At 38.9% G+C, this 20376-nt stretch overlaps 1 protein-coding gene across 1 annotated transcript in view; it reads right to left on the bottom strand.

The window, feature by feature from the left end:
• LOC128661553 (CLIP-associating protein 2-like) overlaps positions 1-20376 on the bottom strand; it is an 898219-nt gene that overhangs the window by 333815 nt on the left and 544028 nt on the right. The gene's annotated exons all lie outside the window — the stretch shown is intronic.

The following is a 20376-nucleotide window of genomic DNA, read 5'->3' on the forward strand; positions in this document are numbered from 1 at the left end:
AAGCAACTTTCTAATTTACTCCTATTATTAAATTTTCTTCATTCTCTTGGTATCTTTATTTGAAATGCAAGAATGTAAGTTTAGATGCCGGCTTATTTTTGGTAAACACACTGTGTTGTTCTTGCTGATTGGTGGATAAATTCACCCACCAATAAACAAGTGCTTTCCATGGTCCTGAACCAAAAAAATAGCTTAGATGCCTTCTTTTTCAAATAAAGAAAGCAAGAGAACGAAGAAAAATTGATAATAGGAATAAATTAGAAAGTTGCTTAAATTTGCATGCTCTATCTAAATCATGAAAGAAAAAAAATGGGTTCAGTGTCCCTCCCACTTCCCTTACTCTGAGCCAAGGAAAACAGAAAAGCAAGAGAAACACTAGGGGTCTATACCCCTAGGTGCCTGAAGATAAGGACATAATGCCCCCTTAAATAATACAGGGCGGTTCTGTGGACTCTCCCTGTCAGGAAAGAAAATAATTTATCAAGTAAGCATAAATTTTGTTTTCTTTCCAAAGGCAGGTAGAGTCCACAAATTCATTCATTTATTACTGTTGGGAATCCAATACCCAAGCCAGAGAGGACACAGAATGAACAGGGAGGGAAAATAAGGCAGATTAACGTAATCTGAAGGCACCACCGCTTGAAGCACTTTTCTCCCAAAAGAAGCCTTAGCGGAGCAAAAACATCAAATTTATAAAATTTTGCAAAGGTATGCAAACACCACAGTGGTAGAATTAGCCGTAATCCTCTCAGGGGGCTGTTTAACAGCTTCCTCATAAGCTAAGTGAATGACACTCCTCGGCATTAAAGAAAGAGTAGTTGTGGTAGCCTTCTGACCCTTGCCCTTGCAAGCATATTTAACCCAATCTGTCAAAAAAAAAAAAAAAAAGGCACCTCTATCAGCTCCTGCTTAGGCTGGGGCACTCACAACCTCCTGATACAGAGAAAGGCCATAGAGCCGCAGATGCGATCATGCAGACAGCTCGCATGGCACCCCATGTGGTACCGCTCTCTGAAGAGGTCCGTACCCTGCTACGTGTGAAAACACGCAAAAAAATGCACAGTATCAGAGCCGTGATTAGAAACTAAATGCAATTGCAGTGAAATAAAGTGCACAAATCATTATTAAGCCCTCAAACAAACTTAATAAAAGTGAGAGCCCTCCAATATGTCCTCAAAAATTAACCCATTGCAGCGATAGGAATATCCGTTACGCAAGGATCCATAGCGCCATAGTCCCTTTTTCTTTATCCTTCTCGGCAGCAGACTAGATCTGAATAGAAGAGGGACCCTATGTGGGGTGTACAGCTGACACCTGATTCCTCCTTAGGTGGTCTGGGGACAAATTTATAACTGATGTTAAGGATATCTATTTTTATGGCAGTTTTTACTCAGGGCTCCTGTTTTAAAACAGGAGCCCTGAGTAAAAACTGCCATAAAAATAGATATCCTTAACATCAGTTATAAATTTGTCCCCAGACCACCTAAGGAGGAATCAGGTGTCAGCTGTACACCCCACATAGGGTCCCTCTTCTATTCAGATCTAGTCTGCTGCCGAGAAGGATAAAGAAAAAGGGACTTACCCTCCAGGGTCTCTGCCGTGTAGCAGTCACAGCAGTTCTGACAGGGACCTGAGGAAGAAAGGAAAGCAGTGGTTGCCATGTGGGGTGTTAGCAAAGTATGCTGGATGGAGGCTAAGGAAGGTTCCTTGCAACATCCAGGGGCTAACAACCACCAATATTCTTACTAAGAGGATTACATGGTGAAAGCATAACCACAGTCCTATCTTGCAGGAAAACTACCCATTTAAGGACTTCCATTTCTTCAGAGCACTTTTTTGGGCCAACCTCCTAGTTTACTAGGCAAAGAATGATTGGGGGAGTAAGGGAAGTGGGAGGGATACTTAATACTTTGGTTGGGGTGTCTTTGTCTCCTCTTGGTGGCCAGGTGCTTTATTCCAACATAAATGAATGAATTTGTAAACTCTCCCTGCCTTTGGAAAGAAACAAGTAAAAACTGAATTTCATTTAAAATCTGACATTATAGTCCCGTCTGAAATGTGCACACTTCTAATTTGAATAGAAATATTTTTGCAATATAAATGTGCTTGCTAAATACTACTAGCATGTGCCCTTTTAGATTATAAGGCAGTAGGTTGCATAAACAAATATTACCGTTCCCATGCTCATGAGAAACAGCCCTTAAACACTAACAAGTACAGTGTATTAAACATGGAACAAAGGGGAAAAAAAAGAAAGAAAAAGAGAAACCTGAATGGTCAGAGCAATGAATAACCAATTAGATGACTATATAATGTCTAGTATCTAGCTAACCCTCTTTTCTCTTTCATGCTCAAATTAGACTTCTATTCCTCATTTTTTATTACATTTGATCTATTTTCATTTTATCTTGTTTAGCTAATTTCATGTGTTCTCAAATTTTTCTTATCTTTGTGTTTCAACGTTTTCACTATTTCTTGTTTTAATTTTTATTTTTTTTCTTAGATTTTTAATACCTCTTTTATCATATTACCGTTTCTAATATCCCTTAGTAAAATTAGTTTAATCAATTTTACCTAATTTCAACTTATTTTGTCCCCAGTGTTATTTCCTTGTATCCTCGCTATTATCTTCTTCTTCAATACCTGCTTTTCGCTTCCATTATCCTTCCCTTTGCTCCTCGCATTATACACCACATTTGTCCCTTCTTACCTTTCTCTCAATCGCATAGTCAGTTGACAATTTCTTTTTCTCTTCCTGGTACTTGTCTCTATCTTGTGACGCGCAAGTGGGTTTTCCCGCTCCTCAAAAATCACTGCCTATTGGTTAGTCCCTGTCCAAATGTTTGGTCTGCTTGTTTTATATTATTTACATTATATATATATATATATATATATATATATATATATATATATATATATATATATATATATATATATATATATATACATATATTTTTTTTTTTTTAATTAGTTATTTTAAAATGTCACAAGATGATTCCCTTTTGCTACCAGGAAAATCAGTGCCTCATATGTTAAATAATTTAATGGAGAAACTGAGCCAACAATTCTAGATTGTGAGTGGCGAGCTTACTGTTGCGCCCAAGCTTTAAGGGGTATATCCCGTCTCTTTGCTAGTGTCTAAAGCAGTGACATGCAGTGACGTCAGAGGCTGATGAGGCAGTGGCTAGGATATGCCTTCATTCTTTAGATATCCTTTGTTGAAGAAATAGCAATGTACATGGGTGAGCCAATCACATGAGGTATCTATGTGCAGCCACCAATCAGCAGCTACTGAGCATATTTAGATATGATTTTCAACAAAGGACATCAAAAGAATGAAGAAAATTAGATATTAGATGTAAATTGGAAAGTTATTTAAATTTGCATATGGGTTTCATATGGGTTTCATGTCCCTTTAAATGGTGTCTTGGAAAACTGGTCAACTTAGTAAACATCTGATTTTAGTCTAAAAGGATTGTAACAAACTCTTGCCAGATAACACAATGCTTGCTCTGATTATGAGATCTAGAAATCCATGCCCATTAAAATATGTTTAAAACATACTTTTTACTTTAATGCTGCAAATTATGCTTATAGATTCTTTCATTACATAAGGGATGAGAGTCAGAGGGGGAGGAAGAGAGACAGAGAGAGAAAGAGACCATGGGGGAGAACAACACATAAGGAGAGAGATGGATAGATAGAGAGAGACACACACACACAAGGGGGGGGGGGGAGAGAGGGACCACTGCATTTTAAAGTAATAAAACAGCAGAGCTACAAAGAGTTCAGAAAATGAGTCTATAATTTAGTGTGAAGTACAGAGGCAAGCTGCTAAGTTAGTGGGTGTAAAGTTTGAGTAAACAAAATACAAAAACGACCCTGCTATAAAAGAGTAAACAAACACTAACCCACATTCATTAAATTATCATTTTCACTAACAGAATCCCTTTCAGTAAAATCTTACTTTAATAAGATGTGGCTGAATCACTGCTCTCTGTGCCTCTCTCCTGCTCTGTAAGGATTCAGGAAGTGACAGTGGCACATTCCACTGCACTTAGAGGGGAAGAACAGAACTCTCTTTTTCACTTTAGCAAAGCTAGCAGGTTCACAGGACAGCAACATAATATATGAAAGTTGTTTTTTTCCGTTTTTGTTTTGTTTTATATGATTTAACATCCAGCCCCAACCCTATGTTCCACTTACTAATGCCTCTCGCTGGATTGGTTCAGCCCAAATAGGACTGCCTCAAATAAGCAGTTAATGAGCCATGCAATGATCTTAACCACTTGCATCCAGTAGATGGCGCAGCATGTTGTGTAATGGTGGGCAGACCTGCTTGTGCCTCTCCATTGCACAACATATAGCTGTGAGAAAAAAAATGCTGGGGGGAAAAAATTAAAATTTTTTTTAAAGCCAATAAAAAAAATATATATTTTTGCCCATATGAGAAGTGAAGCACTGCCTCACCTGCCTCTAGTGACTGCACATCACTGGTCTAAAGTATTAAGAGTTGAACGTAAACATGTTTGCTTGAGCGCAATTTAATTTAATGCGCATCAGGTTAGCACGACTTCAGAGCTCTGATTAACTGTCATGTAAGACAAAAAAAGCTGCACAAAACACAACCACAATACATTGTACAGTTACACTCATAATAACACTGCCTTACATGAAATATTTTTTTAAAAAAAATGCATTAAAAGGGCTACAAAGGGCTTTAAAATAGAAATAAATATTGATATGTATGTATATGTATATACAGACATATGTACATATATAAACACATAAAAAAACATGTATACATATATAGACAAATAAAACATGTCAAATAATATGTATGCAATATCCATATTTAATAAAGTGTTTAACAGTGTATTTACTGTAAATATTCCACATTCCAATGTTCTTAACATAGGGAGATATGTATTTTTAATTAGATATCAGATAACAAAATAACATGAGTATTGCATTAAGCAATGATACTTTTTTTATTGGACTAACTATACATTTATAAGTTCACAAGCTTTCAGAAGTTTTCCTTCCTTTTTCAAGTCTGAAGCAATACTGACCAATACAATGGAATTTACAGATTATATCTTGAAACACAGGCTAAAAAGGACAGAAAGTGTAACAGAGGTCTGAGTGCAGGGAGAGGATGGGGTGTTGTAAAAATCATGAGGGGGACTTAGGTGACAGAGGCAGACAGTGTCCAGTGTAGGAGAACAGACAGGGGAAATATACAGTTTTGCATAGAGCATATACTGACATGAAGTTATATATCCACATGGACTGATTTTTGATTGAGTGTTTCTCCAATATAACATACCACTTCACATGCAGTGCAATGTATCATGTATACCACATTTGCAGATATACATGAGTATGCCCCTTTAATGTTATAGGGTTTAATTTTGTGATTTGCTGTGCTGCTTTCACAAATGTGTTGACATAGTTTACAGAGAGCTTTATTGCAGTGCTTGGTTCCATTCTTTTTCTTAAGGGGTAGCTTCCTGTGGACCAGTTTCTGTTTTAGGTTAGGTGGTTGTCTGAATGCCAGGATTGAGGGTTGTGGAAATATTTTTTTTTTTAGTGTGTGTGATACTCTATACAGTAGTGGCTGTAAGTTTTTTATGATTTTTCGTAACCCTTCTAGAGCAGGGTTGTATTTGACAACTAGTGGGATACGGATTTTTTTTCTCCCTATATTGTAGTAAGTGTTCACGTGGAGTATTAAGGGCAACGCTTTTTTATTTATAACTCTTGTTTTTCTCTGAATGATTGGGGCAGTGCGATGAAGTGTTTGTCACGGTCCTTGGTATCTGAGCAAATTCTGCGATAGAAGTAAGATTTTTGCGCTCGTCGGGTTGCGCTCATATTATGAGTTGAATGTAAACTGTTTTCGCTCTAGCAGTAGCCCAACTAGACCCAAAAAACGAAGTTAGACTATTGTGTGTCTGTTCACGTAGTTCCCATTGAAGTAGATGGAGAAAGAAAAGTGGAAAAAAAACACCCCACTCTCGCTCAAACAAGATTGTATATTCTCATTTGTGCTAACCCGACATAAAAATATGAATATTTCACATTCCAATGTTCTGCACATGGCAGAATATGTCTGAGAGCGTAAGGGAGTGCGTTCCAGAGGGAAGGTGCAGCACGAGAGATAGCATGGGAAGAGGTGATAATTGAAGATGCAAGGAACAGATCTAAGTGGGCTGGCTGGAATATATTTGTTGAGCAGTGAGGATAGATAATGGGGAACGGGGTTTGTTAAGGGTTTTGTAGGTCAGGGTGAAATTTTTTAAGAACATTGGAATGTGAAATATTCATATTCCATGTCAGGTTAGCGCACTTGAGTGTTTGTTTACTCGCGAGGAAGGGCGATAGTTTTTTCCCCACTTTTCACGCTCCATTGAAGTCTATGGCCTCTATTTATCAAAGTCTGGCGGACCTGATCCGACAGTGCGGATCAGGTCCGCCAGACCTCGCTGAATATGGAGAGCAATACGCTCTCCATATTCAGCATTGCACCAGCAGCTCACAAGAGCTGCTTGTGCAACGCTGCCCCCTGCAGACACGCGGCCAATCATCCGCCAGCAGGGGGTGTCAATCAACCCGATCATACTCGATTGGTTTGAATTGCTGCGATGTCTGTCTGCCTGCTCAGAGCAGGTGGACAGGTTATGGAGCAGCAGTCTTTAGACCGCTGCTTCATAACTGGTGTTTCTGGCGAGCCTGTAGGCTCGCCAGAAACACGGGGCCTCAAGCTCTATCCAGAGCTTGATAGATATGCCCCTATGGGGGAATACGTTAACCCGATCATAGTGTTTGTATGAAAACCTTTACTTTCAACTTGTAATATGCTCGCTACCCGATGCACGCAAAAAGCTTACTTCTAGATAAGTTAATTTGCGAGAGGGTGCTCAAAATACTGCTCCACTAGTATTCTAGCTCTTAATGATGAATGTCAAACAGTTATTGCTTCTGTCAATCAACCTCCTATTACTCATACAAAAAAGCAAGCATATGTCAAAAAAATAGTATTAAACTGCCAAGTTAAAAAAAAGAGCTTTAACTTTTACAGTTTCTTTATTAAGATACAAACAGAAAATACAGGAAATATATACACAAAATATAAAAGTGACCTCCCTTGGCACTAAGCACATCTTGAACTCTTTTTTTTGGGGAGACTGTCCTGAAGTTTTCTGAAGTAATCTTATAGTATATTATAGCAGGCTTCTTTCAGCACTTCTTAAGATTTAGATTGTCTTTAATCTTTCTCTCAGTCAACGTGTTCCCATACTGCCTCTATAATATTCAGGTCTGGACTCTGTGGAGGCCAGTCCATGACTATCAGTTTTTTATCAGATGTTTTTCTCTTCAAATATGATTTCACTGCATTAGCTGTGTGCTTGGGATCGTTAATCATGCTGAAAAATAAAACCATTCACAATCAGGCCCTTTCTATTCATGATCCCATCAATTCGGACAATATTGCCAACACCACTGGCAGAAATGCATCCCCCAAACCAGGAAAAACCTCCACCATGTTTCACTGAAGGCTGCAAGCACTCATTCTTCCATCTCTCTCCAACTATTCTTCTCACATATTGTTGACGACTGGACCCAAAAAATGCAAATTTGGATTTGTCACTCCATAATACTCTTTTCCATTGATCTTCATTCCAATCTTTGTGAGCTTTAGCAAATCTTAGCCTTTTCACCCTGTTACCCTTTGGCTGCTACCCTTTCACAAAGACCATTCCTGATCAAGCTTCTTCAGACTGTAAAGGGGTCAACTTCGCATCCAGATAAAGTTGCCAGATGGTGAGCCAGTTCCTTGCTGGATTTCTTCTGGTCTCTCAAAGAAGAAACTCTGAGAAACTTCTCATCAGGTTTTGGAAGTTTTCTTGGTCTACCAGTCCTTTTTTTTGTCATTGACCTCTCCTGATTCTTTAAATTTAAACATCTTGAATACCATATATTGAATATCCAGTTTGTTTGCTGATTTCCCTTTGAGAGTGGCCTTGCTGATGCAAAAGTATGATTTTATGTCTGTCAAATTCTGTGATCTTTGGCATTTTGAATGGAATGATGTGTATGTAAATGCTCAAGTATGTCTTGCACAAATCTGGTGTAATAGACCTTTTTCACCGCAGTCATTTTGACATGAAATAGTAAGACAAATACAGGTGTTAGCAATGACTTTAATTAGTGTTCTATTCCATTTAGGTGTACAAGAGGTGTTTTTTCTGGGGGGTTTTTAATACTGCAAACAAATATCCTTAATTTTCTGCTTGTATTCTAATGAAGAGACTGAGAAATAATTTTATATGGACATTATACCATTGCTAAAACAACAAATCTAATGGTGGGGTAAGACTTTTGCACAGTACTATATATATATATATATATATATATATATATATATATATATATATATATATATATATATATATATATACATATATATATATATATATATATATATATATATATATATATATATATATCAGAAATTGAAAAAGCACTCACTGGACTGTGGACATCAGTGTAAATCAAAACTTTATTGTATTTTATATATATATCTTATTTGCATATCTTACCCAGAATCCTCTTGTGAATTGGTAACAATGTATATGTATATTGAGTTTTACTGGGTTTATATATATATATATATATATATATATATTTGTTTCCTAGCTGAATTCTGATGTTTCCTTTCTGTAGATTTATGTACAGCTGCCCTGGAAAAAAAGGACTTTATTTTACTTTCTGCACTTGCAACTTCAAGAGTGTCCAAGTAGAAAGCTTGCCTGGAGGTTTTAAAGGTACTACATGCACTCTGAGAGGTGAGGTCTGTGCTGGATAAGTGATCTACCATACTACAGGATGGCACTATAGAGTGGATACACTGCATCCCCTGCTATCCTCCAGGATCATCCATAGGAGTTCTAAGGGAGCACTACTCTATTCAGACAATGCGGCTACTTACCTCATATGGATTGAGGTTTTCTCAAGTAAGTTCTTTGTTACGGGGGTTGTACCCCATAATATCCTATAACTGTGAGTTTCTTATTCTGCATGTGGTGCTGAAACACCATTTTGTACTATCATCCTTATTCTGTGAAGTTTTGGGAACCTTCATTACTCTCCTGTTTTACCAGCTGCCCAGTATTTGGAATGAACTCTGTTTTTTCCTTGTGATATACACTATATATATATATATATATATATATATATATATATATATATATATATATATATATATATATATATATATATATATATATATATATATACACACACACACACACACACATATTGTTTATAAATACATTTATTTTTATATATTTTTATTGTATTGCACTTATTCTTGTAGTCACTTCAAAGTTGCACTTTTTAGTCAGTACAAATTAACAGTGCTCATTACTAGTGCTTATTTTATCTAGGTTCTCATAATTTTTTTGAAGTGTTATTATTTATTTTATGAGTTCCTGTTAGATACATCGACTATAATTTATTTCTGTATTGTGTTGTTATCTATATAGATAGATATATAGATAGATAGATAGATACATTGTACCAAAAAAAAAATCGCATATATGTAGAAATATGTATGAATAAATAAACATTCTACCATGGGCTGAACATTGGAATGTGAAATAATAATATTTTTATGTTGGATTAGCAAAAATGAGAATATGCGATCATGTTTGCGCAGGAGTGGGGTGTTTTATCCACTTTTTTTTTCTCTGTTGACTTCAATGGGGAGTACGTGAACAGGCACACAATAGTCTAATAGTCTAGTCTAGAGTGAACTCATAATATGAGCGCAACCACAAGCGCAAAAATCTTATTTCTAATGAAATTAACGATCAAGCAGGAGCGTTAATTTGCGCTTTACTTGTAATCTAGCACTATGTGTAGAATCCTTTTAGCCACTTGTCTGGTGAGTCCCTATAAGACTTGTCTGGTGAGTCCCTAGAAGGCAGGGGTGTCAAACAACTTTGAGCCTCTATTGTGATTACAGTAGTAGGTTCTGTTGCACAGCTTCTCTGTTAAGCCAGTTATGTGATTGGCTGTGAAATCTCCTCTTCTGCTGCCTCTAAATGACAGACGATCGTGTGACACACGAGATGCAAACCCTCAACGGGCATTCAGGGCCCTAGGTAGCTGTGTAGTAGTTCAACATTGTACCAAAGCTCAACGTTGTCCACAGTAAGTGTCTTCCACAGCACAGAGCTTTGTTCTCATGTGGTCATCTTGGTGCTGCTCCAAGCTCTTCCCCACCAAATAAGTATTTTAACCAATCTTCTGATTCAGACTCTGATTACATAGCTCCAGTATGGCATAAATCCAAAAATAAGTAGAATTAGAGAGTTTACATCTGAGATTTCTGTTCCTTAATTGACACTGATAATGAATCTTTAAAATATTGGCAGTCAGTATATTCACCTGAATTTTAAGATACTTCTACCTCTAACCATCACTTAAAGAAAATAAACATAAAACATCAGTAAAATTCAAGGGAAACTCTATTTGGACCCAGAGGACACCAACGTTCTTCTAATTGGAGACTGTCAAAAATAATTTGTTACATTTCTTGACCATTTGTAAAAAGGTCAGATTTATTTTCCGAACAGAATGCCCTTGCACTGACCTCCCTCATGAAATCTCTATAACCCCTAAAACTGACACAAACATAGTGAAATTTAATGGCAACAAAAATGTTAATATCAGAAAGGGTCCTGACAGATATCTTACATTTTTGACACTCTGGGTCCAATTAATTTTTTTTTTTAAATTATCCATTTACTTTTTAGGTGACCCTAATACTGCTCTTTGTACACAACATAGACAAATTGTTTTAAGGTGCATAGACCCTAAAGTAGCTTCCCCTCTTTCAGGACTAGGTCTCACTTTTAGAATTTCCCAACATCAAACAGTACTATTCTTGGAATTTCTGATAAATACTACATAATCTACTTCAAGTCTTGCAACAGAAAACAGAAGAAAAATCAAGCAAGAGATTTTTCATATTCTATAGAACCTTGTCCTTATCCATCTCAAACTGCAGGGCTACTTTCTTCCTTGATTCAACCCATCTTTCCAGCTCCAAAGCACTATCAAGGTACATAGACCCCAAAGTAGCTGACTTTTAGCCTGAAAGCGGGCTCTCCTTGGGCCTTTGCAAAATTCCTCAAACAATATACTTCTTACGAATAAGGATTCTTCTGCTCTTTGAGATTAATTGAACAATACTATACACTTGGTTTTCTTATGAACCAAAACAAATCAATCCCTTTTCCTTCCCAAAGATTAATATTCTTGGGATTTATCATATATACTACATAATCTACTTGAAGTCTTCAAACAAAAAATATAAGAAAAATCAAGCAACAGATTTTTCATATTCTGAAGAATTTTTTCCTTCTCCATCTCAAACTGCAAGACTACTCTTTTCCTTGATTCAAGCCAATTGTTTTGGCTCCAAAGCACTATTAAGCTATTCAACATTTACAGAAAGGTTTTCCTTATGCTCATAAAATATCTCTTTCCAAAAAAGCCAAAGAGGATCTTTTATAGTGAATTTCCAACAACAAAGTTATTTTTGGAAAGGCTCCAGACATAATCATTGAATTCTAGGCGAGGGAATTGGGTTGGGGTGCATGAGGGAACTGTGATATGGTTCCCACAGTTCAATCCTCTAGGGCGGCGGATGCCTTAGGAATCAATGGGAGTCGGAAAGCAGCGAGAGCTTATGTTCGCTGCTGCCCGATATCCCATTGATTCCTACGGGAACGTGTACACCTAACACCCTAACATGTACCCCGAGTCTAAACACCCCTAATCTGCCGCCCCCTACACCGCCGCCACCTACGTTATACTTATTAACTCCTAAACTGCCGCTCCTGGACCCCCCCACCACCTAAAGTGTTTAACCCCTAAACCACCGCTCCCAGAGCCCACCGCCACCTACATTATATTTATTAACCCCTAATCTGCCCCCCCTACACCGCCGCCACCTACTTTATACTTATTAACCCCTAATCTGCTGTCCCGCCACCTAAATAAAACTTGTTAACCCCTAAACTGCCGGTCTCGGAGCCCACCGCCACCTACATTACACTTATTAACCCCTAATCATCCGCCCCCTACACCGCTGCCACCTACATTATGTTTATTAACCCCTAATCTGCCCCCCCTACACCGCCGCCACTATATAAAAGTTATTAACCCCTAAACCTAAGTCTAACCCTAGCACCCCCTAACTTAAATATAATTGCAAAAAATCTAAATAAATATTCATATCATTAAATAAATTATTCCTATTTAAAACTAAATACTTACCTATAAAATAAACCCTAAGCTAGCTACAATATAACTATTAGTTACATTGTAGCTATTTTAGGATTTATTTTTATTTTACAGGCAACTTTGTATTTATTTTAACTAGGTAGAATAGTTATTAAATAGTTATTAACTATTTAATAACTTCCTAGTTAAAATAAATACAAATATACCTGTAAAATAAAACCAAACCTAAGTTACAATTACACCTAACACTACACTATAATTAAATAAATTACCTAAACTAAATACAATTAATTACAATTAAAAACAATTATCTAAAGTACAAAAAAACAAAACACTAAATTACAGAAAATAATAAAATAATTAAAAAAAAAATTAAACTAATTACACCTAATCTAATCCCCCTAATAAAATAAAAAAGCCCCCCAAAATAATAAAAAGCCCTACCCTATACTAAATTACAAATAGCCCTTAAAAGGGCCTTTTGCGGGGCATTGCCCCAAAGTAATCAGCTCTTTTACCTGTAAAAAAAAAAGTACAATAAATAAATAAATCGGAATTAAGGTAGGAAAAATCCTATTGGCTGATGTAATCATTGCTGATTGCAACAGCCAATAGAATGCGAGCTCAATCCTATTGGCTGATTGGATCAGCCAATAGGATTGAACTTCAATCCTATTGGCTGATTACATCAGCCAATAGGATTTTTCCTACTTTAATTCCGACTGGCTGATAGAATTCTATCAGCCAATCGGAATTCAAGGGACGCCATCTTGGATGAAGTCATTTAAAGGACCATTTATTCAGTCATCGGATGTCGTTAGAAGAGGATGCTCCGCGTCGGATGTCTTGAAGATGGAGCCGCTCCGCGCCGGATGGATGAAGACTTCTGCCCGTCTGGAGGACCTCTTCTGGCCGGCTTGGATGAAGACTTCTGCCCGTCTGGAGGACCACTTCGCCCGGCTTCGTTGAGGACTTCGGCCCGGTTGGGTGAAGACGTCTCAAGGTAGGGTGATCTTCAAGGGGTTAGTGTTAGGTTTTATAAAGGGGGGATTGGGTGGGTTTTAGAGTAGGGTTGGGTGTGTGGGTGGTGGGTTTTAATGTTGGGAGGGTATTGCACTTTTTTTTACAAGTAAAAGAGCTGATTACTTTGGGGCAATGCCCCGCAAAAGGCCCTTTTAAGGGCTATTTGTAATTTAGTATAGGGTAGGGCTTTTTATTATTTTGGGGGGCTTTTTTATTTTATTAGGGGGATTAGATTAGGTTTAATTAGTTTAATTTTTTTTTATTATTTTATTATTTTCTGTAATTTAGTGTTTGTTTGTTTTTTGTACTTTAGATAATTGTTTTTAATTGTAATTAATTGTATTTAGTTTAGGTAATTTATATAATTATAGTGTAGTGTTAGGTGTAATTGTAACTTAGGTTAGGTTTTATTTTACAGGTATATTTGTATTTATTTTAACTAGGAAGTTAAGTTAATAACTATGGTACCTTGTTAAAATAAATACAAAGTTGCCTGTAAAATAAAAATAAATCCTAAAATAGCTACAATGTAACTATTAGTTATATTGTAGCTAGCTTAGGGTTTATTTTATAGGTAAGTATTTAGTTTTAAATAGGAATAATTTATTTAGATTTATTTAAATTATATTTAAGTTAGGGGTGTTAGGGTTAGACTTAGGGGTTAATACATTTAATATAGTGGCGGTGGTGTAGGGGGGCAGATTAGGGGTTAATAAATATAATGTAGGTTGCGGCGGTGTGGGGGGGCAGATTAGGGGTTAATAAGTATAATGTAGGTGGCGGTGGGCTCCGGGAGCAGTGGTTTAGGGGGTTAAACCCTTTATTTAGTTGCAGCGGGGTCCGGGAACGGTGGTTTAGGGGTTAATACTACAGAGATTTGGAGAAAAAAAAAACATTTTACAAGCCTCACACCTCACATCAGCACAGCCATTCTACAAGCATATCATCAGACTACAGAGATTTGAAAGAAAAAAAAACATAATTTATGCTTACCTGATAAATTTATTTCTCTTGTAGTGTATTCAGTCCACGGGTCATCCATTACTTATGGGATATATTCCCTTCCTAACAGGAAGTTGCAAGAGGATCACCAAGCAGAGCTGCCATATAGCTCCTCCCCTCATATGTCATATCCAGTCATTCGACCGAAACAAGACAAGAAAGGAGAAACCATAGGGTGCAGTGGTGACTGGAGTTTTAATTAAAATTTAGATCTGTCTTAAAAAAGACAGGGCGGGCCGTGGACTGAATACACTACAAGAGAAATAAATTTATCAGGTAAGCATAAATTATGTTTTCTCTTGTTAAGTGTATTCAGTCCACGGGTCATCCATTACTTATGGGATACCAATACCAAAGCTAAAGTACACGGATGATGGGAGGGACAAGGCAGGAACTTAAACGGAAGGAACCACTGCCTGTAGAACCTTTCTCCCAAAAACAGCCTCCGAAGAAGCAAAAGTGTCAAATTTGTAAAATTTTGAAAAGGTATGAAGTGAAGACCAAGTCACAGCCTTGTAAATCTGTTCAACAGAGGCCTCATTCTTAAAGGCCCAGGTGGAAGCCACAGCTCTAGTGGAATGAGCTGTAATTCTTTCAGGAGGCTGCTGTCCAGCAGTCTCATAGGCTAAACGTATTATGCTACGAAGCCAAAAAGAGAGAGAGGTTGCCGAAGCTTTTTGACCTCTCCTCTGACCAGAATAAACGACAAACAGGGAAGAAGTTTGACGAAAATCTTTAGTTGCCTGTAAATAGAACTTCAGGGCATGGACTACGTCCAGATTATGCAAAAGTCGTTCCTTCTTTGAAGAAGGATTAGGACATAATGATGCAACAATAATCTCTTGATTGATATTCCTGTTAGAAACTACCTTAGGTAAGAACCCAGGTTTAGTACGCAGAACTACCTTGTCTGAATGGAAAATCAGATAAGGAGAATCACAATGTAAGGTAACTCAGAGACTCTTCGAGCCGAGGAAATAGCCATCAAAAACAGAACTTTCCAAGATAAAAGCTTAATATCAATGGAATGAAGGGGTTCAAATGGAACACCTTGAAGAACTTTAAGAACTAAGTTTAAGCTCCACGGCGGAGCAACAGTCTTAAACACAGGCTTAATCCTAGCCAAAGCCTGACAAAAAGCCTGAACGTCTGGAACTTCTGCCAGACGTTTGTGTAAAAGAATAGACAGAGCAGAAATCTGTCCCTTTAACAAACTAGCAGATAAGCCCTTTTCTAAACCCTCTTGTAGAAAAGACAATATCCTAGGAATCCTAACCTTACTCCATGAGTAACTCTTGGATTCGCACCAATATAAATATTTACGCCATATCTTATGGTAAATTTTTCTGGTAACAGGTTTCCGTGCCTGTATTAAGGTATCAATAACCGACTCCAAGAAGCCACGCTTTGATAGGATCAAGCGTTCAATCTCCATGCAGTCAGCCTCAGAGAAATTAGATTTGGATGGTTGAAAGGACCCTGAATTAGAAGGTCCTGCCTCAGAGGCAGAGACCATGGTGGACAGGACGACATGTCCACTAGGACCAGGTCCTGCTTGGCCACGCAGGCGCTATCGGAATCACCGATGCTCCCTCCTGTTTGATCTTGGCAATCAGTCTAGGCAGCAGCAGAAAAGGTGGAAACACATAAGCCATGTTGAAAACCCAAGGGGCTGCTAGAGCATCTATCAGCACCGCTCCCGGGTCCCTGGACCTGGATCCGTAACAAGGAAGCTTGGCATTCTGGTGAGACGCCATGAGATCCAGTTCTGGTTTGCCCCAACGATGAATCAGTTGAGCGAATACCTCCGGGTGAAGTTCCCACTCCCCCGGATTAAAAGTCTGGCGACTTAGAAAGTCCGCCTCCCAGTTCTCCACGCCTGGGATGTAGATCGCTGACAGGTGGCAAGAGTGAGACTCTGCCCAGCGAATTATCTTTGAGACTTCTAACATCGCTAGCGAACTCCTGGTTCCCCCTTGATGGTTGATGTAAGCCACAGTCGTGATGTTGTCCGACTGAAATCTGATGAACCTCAGTGTTGCTAACTGAGGCCAAGCTAGAAGAGCATTGAATATTGCTCTTAACTCCAGGATATTTATTGGGAGGAGTTTCTCCTCCTGAGTCCACGATCCCTGAGCCTTCAGGGAGTTCCAAACTGCGCCCCAACCTAGAAGGCTGGCATCTGTTGTTACAATCGTCCAATCTGGCCTGCGAAAGGTCATCCCCTTGGACAGATGGACCCGAGAAAGCCACCAGAGAAGAGAATTTCTGGTCTCTTGATCCAAATTTAGTAGAGGGGACAAATCTGACTATATTATTACATAATTACATAATTGCAGCGGTCTGAGATGCAGGCACGCAAATGGTACTATGTCCATTGCCGCTACCATTAAGCCGATTACTTCCATGCACTGAGCAACTGACGGGCGTGGAATGGAATGAAGGACACGGCAAGCATTTAGAAGTTTTGATAACCTGGACTCCGTCAGGTAAATTTTCATCTCTACAGAATCTATAAGAGTCCCTAGGAAGGGAACTCTTGTGAGTGGTAATAGAGAACTCTTTTCCGTGTTCACCTTCCACCCATGGGACCTCAGAAATGCCAGAACTATCTCTGTATGAGACTTGGCAATTTGAAAACTTGACGCTTGTATCAGAATGTCGTCTAGGTACGGAGCCACCGCTATGCCTCGCGGTCTTAGCACCGCCAGAAGTGAGCCCAGAACCTTTGTAAAAATTCTCGGGGCCGTAGCCAACCCGAAGGGGAGAGCTACAAACTGGTAATGCCTGTCTAGAAAGGCAAATCTTAGGTACCGATAATGATCTTTGTGGATCGGTATGTGAAGGTAGGCATCTTTTAAGTCCACTGTGGACATATATTGACCCTCTTGGATCATGGGTAGGATGGTTCGAATAGTTTCCATTTTGAATGATGGAACTCTTAGGAATTTGGTTAAGATTTTTAGGTCCAAAATTGGTCTGAAGGTTCCGTCTTTCTTGGGAACCACAAACAGATTTGAGTAAAATCCTTGCCCTTGTTCCGTCCGCGGAACTGGGTGGATCACCTCCATTACTAGGAGGTCTTGCACACAGTGTAGAAATGCCTCCTTCTTTATTTGGTTTGCTGATAACCTTGAAAGATGAAATCTCCCTTGTGGAGGAGAAGCTTTGAAGTCCAGAAGATATCCCTGAGATATGATCTCCAACGCCCAGGGATCCTGGACATCTCTTGCCCAAGCCTGGGCGAAGAGAGAAAGTCTGCCCCCCACTAGATCCATTTCCGGATAGGGGGCCCTCTCTTCATGCTGTCTTAGGGGCAGTAGTAGGTTTTCTGGCCTGCTTGCCCTTGTTCCAGGACTGGTTAGTTTTCCAGGCCTGTCTGTAACGAGCAACAGTTCCTTCCTGTTTTGGAGCGGAGGAAGTTGATGCTGCTCCTGCCTTGAAGTTTCGAAAGGCACGAAAATTAGACTGTTTGGCCTTTGATTTGGCCCTGTCCTGAGGTAGAGTATGACCCTTACCTCCAGTAATGTCAGCAATAATTTCTTTCAAGCCAGGCCCGAATAAGGTCTGCCCTTTGAAAGGAATATTAAGCAATTTAGATTTAGAAGTCACGTCAGCTGACCAGGATTTAAGCCATAGCGCTCTGCGCGCCTGGATTGCAAATCCGGAGTTCTTAGCCATTAGTTTAGTTAAATGTACAATGGCATCAGAAACAAATGCGTTAGCTAGCTTAAGTGCTTTAAGCTTGTCCATAATTTCATCCAATGGAGCTGTGCGAATGGCCTTTGCTAGAGACTCAAACCAGAATGCCGCAGCAGCAGTGACAGGCGCAATGCATGCAAGGGGCTGTAAGATAAAACCTTGTTGAACAAACATTTTCTTAAGGTAACCTTCTAACTTTTTATCCATTGGATCCGAAAAAGCACAACTATCCTCCACCGGGATAGTGGTACGCTTAGCTAAAGTAGAAACTGCTCCCTCCACCTTAGGGACCGTCTGCCATAAGTCCCGTGTGGTGGCGTCTATTGGAAACATTTTCCTAAATATAGGAGGAGGGGAAAAGGGCACACCGGGTCTATCCCACTCCTTGCTAATAATTTCTGTAAGCCTTTTAGGTATAGGAAAAACGTCAGTACACACCGGCACCGCATAATATCTATCCAGCCTACATAATTTCTCTGGAATTGCAACTGTGTTACAGTCATTCAGAGCCGCTAAAACCTCCCCTAGCAATACACGGAGGTTCTCAAGCTTAAATTTAAAATTAGAGATCTCTGAATCCGGTTTCCCTGGATCAGATCCGTCACCCACAGAATGCAGCTCTCCGTCCTCATGTTCTGCAAACTGTGACGCAGTATCGGACATGGCTCTCACATCACCAGCGCGCTCTGTCCTTATCCCAGAGCTATCGCGCTTGCCTCTTAATTCTGGCAGTTTAGATAATACTTCTGTCAAGGTATTATTCATAATAGTAGCCATGTCTTGCAATGTGATTTGTATGGGCGTCTCTGATGTACTTGGCGCCACAATATCACGCGCCTCCTGAGCGGGAGACGAAGGTACTGACACGTGAGGAGAGTTAGTCGGCATAACTTCCCCCTCGTTGTCTGGTGATAATTCCTTTACAGATAAAGACTGACCTTTATTATTTAAAGTGAAATCAATACATTTAGTACACATCTTTCTATGGGGCTCCACATTGGCCTTCAAACATAGTGAACAAACAGATTCATCTGTGTCAGACATGTTTAAACAGACTAGCAATGAGACTAGCAAGCTTGGAAAATACTTTCAAATAAATTTACAAGCAATATAAAAAACGCTACTGCACCTTTAAGAAGCACAAAAAACTGTCACAGTTGAAATAACAATGAACGAAATCAGTTATAGCAACCAAATTTTCACAATAAATGTATTAAGTTAGCAGAGTATTGCACCCACTAGCAAATGGATGATTAACCCCTTAATACCCAAAACGGATAATCAATATAGCAAATAAACGTTTTTAACACAGTCAAACACACTGTCACAGGTCTGCTGTGACTGATTACCTCCCTCAAAATGACTTTTGAAATCCCCTGAGCTCTCTAGAGACGTCCTGGGTCATGCAGGAAGAAGCAGGAAGACTGTGACTGAATTTTTACTGCGCAAAAAAGCGCTAAAATAGGCCCCTCCCACTCATTATTACAACATTGGGAAGCCCCAGTTAACTGTTTCTATGCAGAAATATAAGTCAGCCATGTGGAAAAATTCATGCCCCAATAAGTTTTATCACCAATGTACCTCACAAAAACGATTAACATGCCAGTAAACGTTTTAAACATCCTTTTTAAAAGATATGCATTGTTATTGATAAGCCTGCTACCAGTCGCTTCTACTGCAGTTAAGGCTCTTTACATTACTTCAGTATTAGCAGCAATTTCTTAGTCAAATTCCATTCCTTAGAAAATTACATTACTGCACATACATTAATCAGTCTGATACCAGTCGCTACCACTGTATTTAAGGCTTTACTTACATTACTTCGGTATCAGCAGTATTTTCTTAGTCAATTCCATTCCTTAGAAAAATATTTTACTGCACATACCTTATTTGCAGGAGACCCCGCATGCTATTCCCTTTCTGAAGTTACCCCACTCCTCAGAATGTGCGAGAACAGCCAGTGGATCTTAGTTACTTCTGCTAAGATCATAGAAAACACAGGCAGATTCTTCTTCTAAATACTGCCTGAGAAAAAAACAGCACACTCCGGTGCCATTTAAAAATAACAAACTTTTGATTGAAGAAATAATTAAATATAAAACACCACACTCCTTCTCACGACCTCCATCTATGTTGAGGGTTGCAAGAGAATGACTGGGTATGACATGTGAGGGGAGGAGCTATATGGCAGCTCTGCTTGGGTGATCCTCTTGCAACTTCCTGTTGGGAAGGGAATATATCCCATAAGTAATGGATGACCCGTGGACTGAATACACTTAACAAGAGAAAAAACATTTTACAAGGTAACTCACCAGGCTGGTCTCTCTC

This window comes from Bombina bombina, chromosome 5, assembly GCF_027579735.1.
Source record: "Bombina bombina isolate aBomBom1 chromosome 5, aBomBom1.pri, whole genome shotgun sequence".
Lineage (NCBI taxonomy): Eukaryota > Metazoa > Chordata > Amphibia > Anura > Bombinatoridae > Bombina > Bombina bombina.